Source organism: Convolutriloba macropyga, chromosome 9 (assembly GCF_964194025.1).
Source record: "Convolutriloba macropyga chromosome 9, txConMacr16.3, whole genome shotgun sequence".
Taxonomy (NCBI): domain Eukaryota; kingdom Metazoa; phylum Xenacoelomorpha; order Acoela; family Convolutidae; genus Convolutriloba; species Convolutriloba macropyga.
The window spans coordinates 7,894,578-7,910,648 of NC_134476.1; the positions used below are offsets into that span (position 1 = coordinate 7,894,578).

Genomic DNA, 16,071 nt, shown 5'->3' on the forward strand with positions numbered 1-16,071 from the left:
ATGGTTCAGCTGCATTGTTTTCTGCCCTTTGCAACGCTGTCGCAGTTTGAGAAGAACTTTTTTTGTGAGCGAAAAACACAAGAACTTTTAATCGATCTTATGTTCAGAAGACATACAAGCCTTACAGAAAAAGTAGCAGCCTCCAGTTTTGAACCCTTTTTGGTGATTCAAAACAAATGTCAAATGACTGTTTTTACGACGAACAGAAAGAGGAATATCAGGTTGCTCTACCAAAATGTCTGTCTAAAATTGGAACGTATCAAACTTTCAAACAGTCAAGTGTTTTCATTTGGCAGATTTGTATGTCAACTTAACGTAGTTTTGGATCAAACCTCCCTGAATTTAGCACTTATTTGTGTGATTTCCATTAACTGGTAAATTTTTTCATCGTCTCTTAGAAGAGCAATTTTGATATCGGCTTAACAACAACACCAATCATATTTCAAAAACATTATAAACGAGGCATCTTCAGACAAAACAATTGATACAAATATATGGACAACATAGAAGCAATTTTGATCAATTGAGAACTGTTTTGGCCTGATTCCTGTTTGAATATCTGTTTTGATGGACATTGAGATAAAGTGAAATTCTAATAATTTCAGATCCTTCAACCTGTTTAATAGCTTCAAACTGGTTATTATCGCTAAAATTTCTGAAAAAGAAACTTTGGTGCCAAAAAATACGTTCACCAATTATCTTTCTCTTCAAGTTATTTTGGTTAAACCAATTGAGAACCTCCAATGCATGAAGTTCTGAAACTTAATACAAGATTTTTTGCAATCTCGTTCTCTCGGTTTACCTGTTGTTTTCGTCTTTATGGTTCAGCTGCCTCGTTTTTTGCCGTTTGCAACACTGTCGCAGTTTGAGATAAACAATTTTTGTGAGCGAAAAACAGAAGAAATTTGGTTCTTCTAATCGATCATATATTCAACATACATAAAAGCGTTACAGGAATTATAGCAGTCTCCATTTTGAGCCCTTTCCTGGTGATCCAAAACTAATTAATGTTTCAATGGTCAAAACTAAGAAAAATATCAAGTTGCTCTACTAGAAACGCTCTGTCTAAAATTGGAATGTATCAATCTTTCAAACAGGCAAGTGTTTTCATTTGGCAGGTTCTAAGTCAATTTATCGTAGTTTTGGATCAAATTTTCCTGAATTTAGTATTTATTTCTGTGAATTCAATTAACTGGTAATTTTTTTCATTGTCTGCTAGAAGAGCAATTTTGGAATCGGTTTCACAACAACACCAATCATAATTCAAAAACGTTACGAAAGAAGGATCTTCAGACAAAACAATTGATACAAACATGTGGCCAATTTAAAAGCAATTTTGATCAATTGAAAACAGTTTTAGCCTAATTCCTGTTTGATTGGCATAATTGGAAGAACTTGAGATAAAATAAAATTCGAATACTCTCAGATGCTTCAAACTGTTTGATAGCTTCAAAATGGGCAATATCGCACAAAATACTGAATAAAAAAATCATTTTCTTGCCAAAAAATTACGTTCACCAATTTTCCTGCTCTCCAAATTATTTTTGATCAAAACAAGTGATAGCCTCCAATTCATGAAACTCTGAAAATTTAGACAAAATTTACTTCAATCGCCTCCTCTCGGTTTACTCATTCTTTTCGTCTTCATGGTTCAGCTGCCTTGTTTTTTGCCGTTTGCAACACTGTCACAGTTTGAGATAAACAACTTTTGTGAGCGAAAAACAGAAGAAATTTGGTTCTTCTAATCGATCATATATTCAACATGCATAAAAGCGTTACAAGAAATATAGCGGCCTCCAATTTTGAGCCTTTTTCCGGGTGATTCAAAACTAATTAATGTTTCTACGATAAAAACTAAGAACAATATCAGGTTGCTCTACCAGAAACGTCTCGGTCTCAAATTGGAATGTATCAATGTTTCAAACAGGCAATTGTTCTCATTTGCCAGATTTCTATGTCAATTTATCGTAGTTTTGGATCAAATTTCCCTGAATTTAGTATTTGTTTCTGTGAATTCAATTAACTGGTAATTTTTTTCATTGTCTGCTACAAGAGCAATTTTGGTATCGGTTTCACAACACCACCAATCATAAATCAAAAACGTTACGAAAGAAATATCTTCAGATAAAACAATTGATACAAACATGTGACCAATTTAAAAGCAATTTTGAACAATGGAAAACTGTTTTAGCCTAATTCCTGTTTGATTGGCATAATTGGAAGAACTTGAGATAAAGCAAAAATTCGAATTGTTTCAGATGCTTCAAACTGTTTGATAGCTTCAAAATGGGCAATATCGCACAAAATGCTGAAGAAAAAATCACTTTCTTGCCAAAAAAATACGTTCATCAATTTTCCTGCTCTCCAAATTATTTTTGATCAAAACAAGTGATAGCCTCCAATTCATGAAATTCTGAAATTTTAGACAAAATTTACTTCAATCGCCTTCTCTCGGTTTACTCATTCTTTTCCTCTTCATGGTTCAGCTGCCTTGTTTTTTGCCGTTTGCAACACTGTCGCAGTTTGAGATAAACAACTTTTGTGAGCGAAAAACAGAAGAAATTTGTTTCTTCTAATCGATCATATATTCAACATGCATAAAAGCGTTACAAGAAACATAGCGGCCTCCAATTTTGAGCCTTTTTCCGGGTGATTCAAAACTAATTAATGTTTCTACGTTAAAAACTAAGAACAATATCAGGTTGCTCTACCAGAAACGTCTCGGTCTCAAATTGGAATGTATCAATGTTTCAAACAGGCAAGTGTTCTCATTTGCCAGATTTCTATGTCAATTTATCGTAGTTTTGGATCAAACTTCCCTGAATTTAGTATTTGTTTCTGTGAATTCAATTAACTGGTAATTTTTTTTCATTGTCTGCTAGAAGAGCAATTTTGGTATCGGTTTCACAACACCACCAATCATAAATCAAAAACGTTACGAAAAAAAGATCTTCAGATGAAACAATTGATACACACATGTGACCAATTTAAAAGCAATTTTGATCAATGGAAAACTGTTTTAGCCTAATTCCTGTTTGATTGGCATAATTGGAAGAACTTGAGATAAAGCAAAAATTCGAATTGTTTCAGATGCTTCAAACTGTTTGATAGCTTCAAAATGGGCAATATCGCATAAAATTCTAAAAAAAGCAATTTGGTGCCGAAAAATTTTATTCACTAATTTTATTGCTCATCAAGTTGTTTTTGGTTAGAACAATTGACAATTGATAGCTTCCAATGCATGAAATTCCGAATTTTTATACAAGATTTATTTCAATCTCGCTCTCTTGGTTTACTGAATCTTTTCGTATATATGGTAATGCTGCAATGTTTTTTGCCATTTGCAACGCTGTCGCAGTTTGAGATGAACTATTTTTGTGAGCAAAAAACAAAAGAACTTTGGCTTTTCTAATCGATCTTATATTCAGAAGACATACAAGCGTTACAGAAAAAGTAGCAGCTTCCAGTTTTGAACCCTTTTTGGTGATTCAAAACAAATGACTATTTTTAAGCTGCATTGTTTTTTGCCGTTTGCAACGTTGTCGCAGTTTGAGATAAACAATTTTAGTGAGCGAAAAAAAGAAATTTGGCTCCTCTAATCATTCAGAAGACACACAAGCGTTTGAGATGAACTATTTTTGTGAGATGAACTATTTTTGTGAGCGAAAAACAAAAGAACTTTGGCTTTTCTAATCGATCTTATATTCAGAAGACATGCAAGCGTTACAGAAAAAGTAGCAGCCTCCAGTTTTGAACCCTTTTTGGTGATTCAAAACAAATGACTATTTCTTCGATAAACACTAAGAAAAGTATCAAGTTGATCTACGAGAAGTTTCTCTGTCTACAATTGGAACGTATCAAACTTTCAAACAGTCAAGTGTTTTCATTTGTCAGATTTGTATGTCAATTTAACGTAGTTTTGGATAAAAGCTCCCTGAATTTAGCACTTGTTTCTGTGATCTCAATTAACTGGGAAAATTTTTCATCGTCTCTTGGAAGAGCAATTTTGATATGGGCTTAACAACACCAATCAGAATTCAGGAATATTACAAAAGAGGGTTCAGTCGGCTTAACAACAACACCATTCAGAATTCAAAAACATTACAAAAGAGGGACAAAACAATTGATACAAATATTTGGACAACTTAAAAGCAATTTTGATCAATTGAAAACTGTTTCGGCCTGATTCCTGTTTGAATATCTTTTTTCGTGGACATTGAGATAAATTAAAATTCGAATAATTTCAGACCCTTCAAACTGTTCAATAGCTTCAAACTGGTTATTATCGCTAAAAATTCTGAAAAAAAGATTTGGTGCCAAAAAATTACGTCCACCAATTTTCTTGCTCTTCAAGTTATTTTGGTTAAACCAATTGAGAACCTCCAATGCATGAAGTTCTGAAACTTAATCCAAGACTTTTTGCAGTCTCGATCTCTCTGTTTTCTCATTTTTTTTTCGAATATATTTTTAAGCTGCATTGTTTTTTGCCGTTTGCAACGTTGTCGCAGTTTGAGATAAACAATTTTTGTGAGCGAAAACAAAAGAACTTTGGCTCTTCTAACCATTCAGAAGACACACAAGCGTTACAGAAAACGAAGCAGCCTCCGGTGTTCAACCTTTTTTTGGTGATTCAAAACAAATGGCTGTTTTTTCGACGCACCCTAAGAAAAGTATCAAGTTGATCAAACAGAAATGTCTCTTGTTTCAAAAAAGCAAGCGTTGTTTTTAGGCAGATTTGTATGTCTATTTAACCTAGTTCTGGATCAAACCTCTTTCAATTTAGTTCATATTTCTGTGATTTGAATTAATTGGTGACTTCTTTTCATTGTCTGTTAGGAAAGCATTTTTGATATCTCTTACAACAACATCAAGCAGAACTCAAAAACGTTAAAAAAGAGGAATATTCAAACAAAAAAATTGGTACAAATATATGGCCACCCTAAAAGCAATTTTGATCAATTGTAAACTCTTCTGGCCTAATTCGTGTTTGGTTGGCTTTTTTGAGGGATCTCTGAAAAAAAGTGAAATTGGAATAATTTCAGATCCTTTAAACTGTTTAGTAGCTTCAAACTGGTTAATATCGCACAAAAGTCTAAAAAAAGCAATTTGGTGCCAAAAAATTCTATTCACTAATTTTATTGCTCATTAGGTTGTTTTTGGTTAAAACAATTGACAATTGATAGCCTCCAATGCATGAAATTCTGAATTTTTATGCAAGATTTATTTCAATCTCGCTCTGTCTCTTCAATCTCGCTGCAATGTTTTTTGCCGTTTGCAACGCTGTCGCAGTATGAGATAAACAATTTTTGCGAGCGAAAAACAAAAGAATTTTGGCCTTTCTACTGGATATTATATTCAGCACGCATACAAGAGTTACAGAAGAAGTAGCAGCCTCCAGGCACCACCAGCGAAAAATTTATGTATGTTCCTTCAATGAAATCAATAATTTCAAGAAAAAAATGGTTATGGACCAGTGAATGCAAGTATGTGGATTGCAATACAATTTGACGAACGAAAACTGGTTTTTATATGAATAATCAACGTAAAAAAATTTAATGTATCCAGAAGTTCGCAAAAAAACAGTAGTACGGGAAAAAATCTAAAAGTTAGGAGCAGGTGCAGACACATTGGTCGGCAATTACTCCCGGTTTGAACCCTTTTGTTGATCCTCCTATTTGTGGACAACAGTGAAGCATCAAACACGAAACCAACAAGAAGACAAAAAGAAAAGAAAAAAATAAATACGCCGAGAGGTATACCAAAATCGTCACGCACAAATGTGCCAGATTTGTGTACCTCGTTTTCTTTTTTCATGTGTTGATACATAGAAAATTCAACAAAACGCGGAAATTGCTACTTTAGCAAAACCCGGCAAAATTGAAGGGAATTGCGCAAATGTGTTCAAGTTTTAGCCGCGAAATAAAAGTACAAGCTATGTATCCTAGTTTTCGCGGCTTTTTTTATCGCGAATATGCTCAATTTATGTATCGCTTTTTGCACGCAAATTAACTCGTTTTCGCAATTTTATCTGCAATTAAGCCTAATTTAATGCGCGGTTAAGGGCATACAATTGATTATTAAAGCTTTATTACAACAAATAGTACGTTCCAAATAGTACATTTATTACAAATAGTACATTCCTACGCGGTTCATTGAGTCTACACCAGTACATCAACTGGAAGATGTTGCATTTCATTAAAACTATGGCGGTTAAAAATGTGGTGGGTTTTATTGCTATTTTGATAATACTAGTTATTTATAACTATTTTATTACAACTTATTAAAGGCTATTACTTATTAAAGGGTGCTACTTGTTAAAGGGTATTAGTTCTTATTATTACTTTATTACTATTTATAGTTCTTTATAACAAATTTTAGTACTGTTTTTTACTACTTATTGAAATCGGCCAGTCCCACATTGATATATAAAGCCTTTGTTAAGCGAGGGGCTTTTCGGAAGAAAATCAGTTTTGGTGGCGCTGAGACCTACTTCATATATATATATATATATATATATATATATATATATATATATATATATATACATATATATATATATATATATATATATGAAGTTACTTGTATTTAAATCGCTTTACAGATTTGAACGCTTCAATTAAATCTTTATTAAAGTGCTCATCACAAAGTATTAAGTCACTTAGCATGCTCAAAAAGCGCGCGTTTAATTAGGCTCAAATGCGGACTAGGGATACTTTTAATGCAAAAAATATACCTAAAATGAGCGAAAACGTGCTAAAAGACTTGTCACCTAATTTACAACTTTAAAGTTTTTTTTTGCAAAATTGACAAAATCCATTTTCCAATAAATAAGATACAAATGATGCTTCCTAATTTCGTTCATTTTATGTATCTAAGTTTCGAGGAAAATTTACTAAGGCGGAAATTTTGGGGTATACCTCTGCGGTGTAATTTTGGGAAGTTTGGCGGAGAATTTTGTACGAAAACAATGAAAACAGTTTTTTAATTTTTTGGAAAGCTAGCTAAATTTGTATAAAGTCTTTGCTAAGGAACCGACTCGAACTCTAACAATTGTTACTATCATGTGGTCCATATTGAGAATAACAATGAAAAACCATGAAATTCTAAATCCAGAAGAAGACAGTCTTATAAAAGCAATGATTTAAAGATTTTGTATCAATTTAAAATATTTTAAACAACGAATTTCGAACTAATAAAAAACAAAAATAAACCCTTTCATTTAAAACAATTGGGTTAAAGGCAGTGTAAAGTGCTCATTTGACTGCTGTTGAGCTCCTTATGATACAATTCGTAATTTTTACATCAAAACATTATGCTAAATTTCAAAGATCTGAGTGAAAACTCGAGCAACCGTTTTGTCACACCTGAGCAGTACAGATATATGTATAGTGCTGGTATTTTGAGCATCTCTAAAATGAATCTCACGAAGTTCATCATTTCGCAATTCCCAATGCCCAAATCGTTCAAAATATTGCAATTTTATCGCTCAACAAAATTTGGTTTTTTTTTGTGTTAAAACAGACGTTTATTTAACTCTTAGCACTATTTTAAGTTTCAGCATTTGTCTATTTATCAAAATTTACAGCTCCTGTCTGCTTTTTCAAGCAAAAAAGAGTTGTTAATTTAAAGATTTCAATAAGTTTTCGAAACATTTGAATAAACGGTCAATTTTTATTTAAAAAAACACAAATGTGATGCATTCTGAACTTCTTCTGAATCTGTAAATGATTTATTCCGCTTTTCCCGTCCTCACTTTCTTCTCCACTGCCATGTCTTCTTTAGCGCGAACATTTTCTTGAATTTTAAAATTAATTTTATTGCTTGGTGGAATTTTTGACATCTTTCAAAAATAACCAGGTTTGAAGACAGTTTTAAAACTTTCCGTCTGTTGGTTTGTTAAACTCGCCAGAGCTCCAAAAAATGCGATATCTAATTCGCCCTCAAATAGGACGCAACATCTTCTTCGTCAACTTTCTCTAAAAAATTAACTCCTCTAATGATTTTGTCATTAATTTGCCAAGAAGTGTTAGCGACTTTTTGAGTTCGTTTTGTGTTAGTTTTCCCAAATTTATTTTAATTTTTTAAAAATTTTCAGCGCTCTAATTTTTGATTAAGTGTTCTGTTGAACAAATTTAATTTTTAGTTGTGTTTCCAAAAGTTTGATGCCCTTTATCTTCTCGCAATTTGGATTTTTGCTCGTTTTGTTTCCTAATAGTTCTCCTAAAATTCCCAAATGAGCAATAATGCCAGTTTTTTCAAATCGTTCACATGTGAAAGGCAACATTATTCACAAAAATTTTGGCATTTAATTGAGGTTTAATCTTTCGTGTCAACTTTTTGCGTCACCTAGTTTCCACCTATACAGGTCACTTGGAAAAGATGTTACTAAGCAAAAAAAGTTCATGTAACTGTCTTAATTCAACGTATAGCTGTAAGAGTTGGTAATAATGGAGATAACTAATAAATTTAATACTAGACATATATTGAGACGAATGTACGTGTAAGGCTGCCAGTTGACGTTTTAAAATTATTCCAGGGCTTTAGATAATTTAGTGGGCAGATCATAACCGCTTTGAGCGCACCTGAGACTGATCAGGGGCGGCTTCGAGCGCAGGAGAGTCACACCAATGACCGAGTCGGGCAAACTTTTTTTCTTACAGCAATATAGCAGCATTCTGATCAGATTCTCATCGAGAGTCCGATGGGGTTGATCAAAACCAAGGGGTCCAGCTGATAGCAACTGCCGGTACACTGTCGGAAAAAATTTTTTTCAATAAATTTTTTCCGGCACTTGGGTTTTTTTCTTTATAAATGCTTTTAGAATTGGCTTTGACTGGGAAATTTTTTTTAAGTTAACGACATGAAAATTTGCTAATCTATTTGAAATTGTTACTTTGCCCTTAATTTATGTCTACGTTGCTACTTCTTCGTTGCTTTCTTAAAAAACCATTCTCCCTTAGCTTGCAAAGTTTATTAAATTTGTCATTTTTCAGTCAATTTGACAACGCTATTGCTTCTATATATGTAAATTTTTTCGAATGATCAGTGATGGTTATAACAGTTTTTTAAATTTATTTGCATTTTTGGAAGAGAAGTTTCTCTTATGATCAAGTCAAGCAAATTTCACAGCTATGCAAAGCGCTTATTTTCCTTATTCTAATTCAAAATTCGCTGCAAGCTGTTTTTGTGTAAAAGAACTTTTTTTTCCAATTATTCATTTTGAGTGAAAAAATTTGTCAATTCTTATATGCCAGTGTCAATTATTAGCTTTTTCTTTCTTACACCAATGTTGCTGTTTCAATATAATTCTTCACAATATTTGTGATTGTCCAGCTAAAGAAACCAAATGCTTACATCAGAAACCGAAATTCTGTGCTTCAATGCAGTTTAAGAATAACGCAATCTCCGAACTCAAAAACACCGTTTTGAGGACACTTGATTGAATGCAGAGCAAAAAAAATCTGCACTCATAATTGGTAGAGTTTTTCACAACAATGATATTCCTGCGCAAAGCACAAAGAATAAAGTTTAATAATTTATTTGCTCCGAGTAAATCAAAATGACCTAAAAACAGTAAACAAAGGGACCTAACTATCTATGAAATATAAGGATAATTGGTTATCATGAATTTAATTTACGTTGAGAAAAATTTTTATTTTTCATGCGGGCAAAAACTGTTTCGATAGCTTTAGAGCCTTAAAGCAGTTTTCTAATTTGTTTTGCATCTTCTTGTAATTTGTTTTGCTTCTTCCTAGTGAAAATTTTTAAAAGATGTTCTGCGTCCTCAGCTTTGAACTTAGTTTCTTTATCTGTCTCTGTCGTAACGAAAGTATGAAATTTTATATCTTGATTAGAGCAATTTTTGTTATCGCAGTCAGTATAACTATTCCCTGTAGAGCACTTAATGCTGTCCATTATCTTACAATAAACTCTCGAAACAATTTCTAACTTCCAGTTTTTGACAATATAAGTGGATTTGTTCGAGATCAGTTTAATATCCTAAAGTTTTTTCACAGATGAGTTCGTTTGTAATGTTTCTGAAGCACTCTCTTCATTATCAACTAACATAAAACCAATAATTTTGGAGCAAACAAACGTATTGAATCTACATCAAACAATTTTTGTACAATTACAAAAAACTGGATAAAATATCAGAAAACCCAGAGTAAGAGTAACGCTAAATGACTGTTTTTAGCAAATTTGCAAATTAAAAAACCTACAAGTAAAGTTTTCTACTCGATGATGAGCGCAGAACCTTCAAAAACAAATTTATTTAATGCTTTTGCTGGAGTGAACGAAAACCCTCAGTTGAGCATAGGTTTCTTCCCATCGAAGATGGATGCACTTTTGGAAATTTTGTCGCATTTTACAAATTTGTATTTTTTTAAAAAATTTATTCTTAGTTATGCGTTTTGTGAACTACTAATTTTTGAAAAATTTAGTGACGCCCTTGACTAACCAAAAGCTCCGGAATGCCCTTGAATGGCGGTTTTTTTGAACAGTTTTCAAGTTTTTAGAAAATTAGCTGTGTTTTATGAAACTTGTGTACAAATGTAGGCCCTTTTATAGACATATGAACAAAATAATCACAGATCAAGTCGTGAGACATAATCTTAGAATAGTCTTTAAAAGTTTTTCATCCAAAGCTTCTTTAATACAATCCAATTCGCAAAGTGTTGGAGTAAAATTTTCCATTAATTTTTCATTGTTTTTTCGATAATTTTGCACAAACTTTACCTGACTATTATTCACTTGTTTTGAATTTTCTGCTAGTTTTTAAGTTGCTTTTTTTCAGTAAGTGACTCGTTTCAATTTTTACCGGTTTTTGAGGGATTTTGTGCTGCGATTATGTTTGAGTACAAATGTTACAATTAAAATTACCTGAATGTTTTTAGATTACAGCGGACTATTACTGTGCAAACTTTCAAAATTAATTTTCATCAAAGGTGACAACCAGTTTTTACGCTGTTTGGATTCACCAAAATAATTTTAGTGGCTTGTTATGCCTGGCTTCAATATTTTGCTAAATTCGGTTTAATTTAAGAAAAATGAGCATATTTAAAGAAAGAAAATGAAAATTGAGTGCTTTTAATCTATAAGAAAAATTGATTCATTTGGGTCACTGAAAGTCAAAAATAATAGAAAAATAATAATCAAACATAAAAAGTTTACAATAGATCCAGGAAAAAAGATAATTTTTAATTTTTGTGAATAATGCAACCGTGTCCACTCCGACTGTTATCTTCCAGATTTATAGTCATGACTGTTATTTTGTAAGACCCTGTATGACGACGATTTTCGGTAAAACTCCTGCAAAACTGTTGCTTGGGAAAACGTCTGATTTAGGAAAAACAAGAAAAAATTCACAGATATGAATTATATCAGAGATCAAATTTAGATATTATTAATATTGCTGTATTGCTGAAATAAAAAGGTCCAGTTCAAAAAACAACACGGGTCGAGGTGTCACCGCTAAAAATCACTAAAAGATGTAAGATTTGCGGTAAATTTGAGAAAAAGTCTAAGATTTGCGCTCAATGCGATGAATGCGGTGAAAAAAATCTTAAGCGATGAAAAATTTTTTTCACCGCATAAGCGGTGAAAGAAAATTTATCACCGCCACCAGCAAAATGCGGCGAAAAAAAATTTTTCACCGCTAAATTCAACGCAAATCTTACAAACATTCACCGCATTAAACGCTAAAATATGCGGGCGCTTTGCGGTGAAAAAAAGTTTTCTTTTCATCGCTATTCACCGCTAATCTTACATTATTTTTTGATAAAACCTCGACCCGGGAAGTAACTATTATTGAGTCGAAGCGCTACGTTTCATCGTTACGATCACGTGTGTAATTTTAAATTTTGATTTCAACATTGTGTTGTGGCAAGAGTTATTCACTTATTCACACGTCAAGGTCGTGCTCGATACAAGGGGCCTTTCCCATTTTACCCCCCCCCCCCACCAAATCTAAGTGGTGAATAACGTGTACCCCCCCCCCCGTCATGGTCAACATGCCATATTGGTGGCCAAATAATATTTATACACTATTTCACTATTTAAACTTTTTTCAACTCTATTTTTCGGTAAAGTCATTGGCCAGGGTGATCACAATTTGTAATTTTAAGGGGGGCGGGGGGGGGGGGGGGGGGTTGGAGGCTGAAGACGTAATGGGAAAGACCCGGATAGAGTCCATTAGAAACCCAGTGGGCAGATAAAACGTAGTAAGTATAAGGCACAACAGAAAGCAAAATTTTTAAAAAGTTTCAAAAAGTTTCAAAAATGGCGCTTTAAACAATCGTTTGTTTTCTATGAATAAAAACAAATAAAACGTCTTCGTATTATATTTATTACATTTATTAATAAGTCCAGAGCAGTCTGGTATTGTTTTTATTGACGCAGGTCCAGACGCTTCAAGCTCATTAATTTTTTCTTCCTTTTTTCCCTCTTTCTTCTGTCATAAATGTGTGATTTTGCTCCACTGTTTCGCCGATAAGAAAATCTTCTTTGAAAAACCAACTGTTCTATTTGCCTGCTCATTCTTATTGCTCCGTATCGTAGTGGTTGGAAAGAAGTATTATATATAAAACGTTTTTATCGTCAATTATCATTTATTTATAGGTAGCAACTTTTCCCATTGATGACCTCTTGATTATATGGTTTAACTATATGTTTCATCTTTTATTATCATTTATTCATAGTTCCGCGTTTTATAGTTTTTTTATCGTTTAAAGTTGATGTTTTTTTCCAAAATTGAATTTGTTATTTTTTAACATAAAAAAAACAAAATGAATTTGTCATTTTTTAACATAAAATAACAAAATGAATTTGTTATTTTATTGTTAAAAAATTTAAAATTTATTTATATTTAACACTTTTTTCGCAAATGATTTTATTTTGTCGTTTAACAATACCTCAAAGCAATCAGGCAATTGCTGTGTTACTTCTTTCGCTTTGCGTTTCCATATTTATTCTCAATTATCCATTAATAACAACCCTAGTCGTGGACTAACACATATTTACAATAATAAAGATAACAATAATGATAATTATTATTATCTAAAAAGTTGTAAGGAGTTTTGACGATAACCATAAGTTGCGGCAACAGGTTTTTTAAAGAATTTTCGAGGAAATCGAACAAAATTTTACAAGTAATTGAAAATTTTTTTTATAATTTAGTAATTTGTTTATAATGTATAGTACATGTTTATGATGTAATTTTAGTCTATGTTTATTATGTTAATAAATTTCACTTTCCTTCATTCGCTAGAAGTAGTTTTCCTGCATTTACTAGAAGTAGATGTACGAGTACTGTTTTAAATACAAGAGGAAATTTGCTAAACTTTTAACAGCGGTGGGAGTCGAATTGGGGTCCCATCAAAACTGTTTGTCAATTATGGTTGGGTTCCACAACAGAGCGATGTGAGAGTTGCGTTAAAGTCAATTATGCAAGTCTTGTGAAATAAATTGTGCTTATAACAAACTGAATTTCATGCAGTTTTCGATGTCGGTCTGATGTTGCTAATTCGACAAAGTCTTATTTCATGGCATACATTTTACAACAGTCTTCGTAAACCAGTAGACTCTGATATATTTTTGATTTTTCAAATCCTGAATACTTGATTATCTCTGTAAGATTGCCTATTGCGTGCTCAAACACGTTCTCGGGAGCAAGAGCCTCCTTCTGCTGAACCTCGCGCTCTTCTGGTCTTCTTCCGGGTTCCAGTGCTTCTCCTTTGCAAGGGGGCAACGTCACTTCTGCTGTTGGCTACTGGACTAGAACGAAAATGAGTGTTGCAGCTAGAAGATTGAATTGAAGCCTTCTGAAGACGGTAGCTGGAGAGAGGACCAAGTCCGTCTTTGAAGCTCCAAAAAGTCCGAAACAACTGATTTTGAATTTTTCACAGTCCCCCTTTTATCTTACTTTTCCATATGCCTTGAGTTTAGCCAATCAAAAACATTGACATCTGAACTCTGCTTCTATTCTTTTGGTAATACCTACCACATGGAGCATGAACTTGGAACTACTGCCCTCTCTCAGCATCCTTTCCTATTTTGTTCATGCATACAAATTTAAATCAAAATCACATACCCATATTTGAAGTAAATTATTTTTTAATAAATTGCACATATGTGTTTCTACTAAATGAGGGGTATGAAATTGGTACTTCATTAAAAAGGATAATATAATTTGTTTAACGTTGTAATCAACAACCTGAGACTCGTTTCCTTGCTGAGTTTTGTTACTAAATTTAAAATACATTTCCTATTCAATATTTGCTTATATTTTTTGTCTGGTTTATCAACATTGACGATTTGGTGGATCTTGGATCAACTACAACTGGAGAAAATCAACAGAGCAAGAATTCAGCAAGATCATTGGGTCAAAAAGGAAAGACAAACAAAACTTAAAAGACATTTTTAGACTGCATATAAATATACTTTGTTCATAAATTGGTGAATTAATCTTGTTTTAACTTATTCCCTTAGTCAAGCGAATGGCGCTTGACTTATACATATCTCCTATTATAGTATTCGAGTCTATGCAACAATTATTTTAGTCCTAAATTGCGTCTATTTTCGATCCTACAATCTCCATTTGAGGCAGTTGCAGATTTATAGATGTGAACAGATCCTTGTGTTCGTCCTGAAAGTGATAAATTTTTAAAAATCTTGGATAAGAGTTTGCTCCATGCAACTTTCCGAATAATAGTCAAGTTCTCTTGGCCCACTGGGCCCATAACTGTCATCAACGGGGTTTTGATGGTTTTTGACCCTGTGGCTCAGCAGAGCCTGACTATATTTTGACAAATTGCAAGGCGCAAACTTTTAACCATTGTAAAAAAGTTATTACTCTTACGAAGAACACAAGGATCTGTTCACATCTATAAATTTGCTACTACCCCAAATTGAGATAATCAAGAAGTCAGGAATTAACACACCAAAAATATTTCAGAGTCTACTGGTTTTTGAAGACTGTTGTTAAAAAGAATATTCCATGAAAAAAACAATTTGTCAAGATAGTAACATCATGACGACATGGAAAACTACGGCATTTAGTTAGTTTTAAACAGAAATTATTTCACAAGAGCAAGTGATTTTTCACAATTGCCTTCAAATTGTCTAAAATGGCTGACAGAAACTTACAATAAATCAGCACAAACGGAGCCCTGTGGATATTTGGTCAGTGATCTAGATCCAAAAATGAGACAAATATAACAATTCATAGCTAATTATGTCGGGCCAGATCCATCTAACATCTGCGTTGCATCGATGCAGGCTGTCATTACTCCAATAAAAAATGAAAAGAAGAAACCTGGATGTGCTGAAGCTTGGGTGCGTTAGCAACAACTCATTGTCAAAACATAAGAAAATTTATGTCACAAGCAATTTGCATTTACTTTGGTTTCTCGATGAGCGTGTTATAAACGCGTTTTCTAGCTTTGATTCTGAAATGAAGACACAGATTGACAAATTGCGGTATCAGCTAAGCTAATTGACAACCAAAAGTTCAGCGCAGACTAAAGAAAAAACTTTTTCTAACAGTAAGAGGTAACTGCTTGATTCATCTTGTAGTCATACGCTGTCTCCAAAATTCACAAAAGTATGTCAACTGAAGTATTCATTTTGTTTCGTGTCACATATCCTCATCAAAGTAACCACAGATGTCACAAATTTTGAGGAAACTTCAATTACAGAACCACCCCAAAAAGTTATTATTGGTACAGGAAATCTACAATAGAATATAATCTTTAAATATATCGAAACACTTATAAGACACATATCGACGAAATATATAGGACGCAAAAGGGAATATTCAGGGCCATTTTCCTTAAACAAAAAGAGATTCGCTTAAAAAGATTATGGATATCACGACAAAATTCAATTCATTTTCTTACAGTTTATGCTCTTTTTGCTAAAAATATTTTCAATTTTTTTGTTCCTGAAACATAGAAAATCCGAGTCATTTAATATAAAATCAGATTCCCCAGCTACCCTTAAACAAGAAGAGATTCACACAAATTTTTGCCAGTGCCCAATTGAAAAAAGCTTAAAAATTTGCTGCGGATCCAG

General features: G+C 32.9%; 1 protein-coding gene across 1 annotated transcript in view; it reads left to right on the top strand.

Moving 5' to 3' along the window:
* Window positions 1-13,079: 13,079 nt before the first annotated feature.
* Window positions 13,080-16,071, top strand: part of LOC142346010 (uncharacterized) — a 43,895-nt gene continuing 40,903 nt past the window's right edge. The window contains exon 1 of the mRNA XM_075398489.1: window positions 13,080-13,148. The gene's annotated coding sequence lies outside the window, so the exon portion shown is untranslated. The remainder of the gene's footprint in view (window positions 13,149-16,071) is intronic.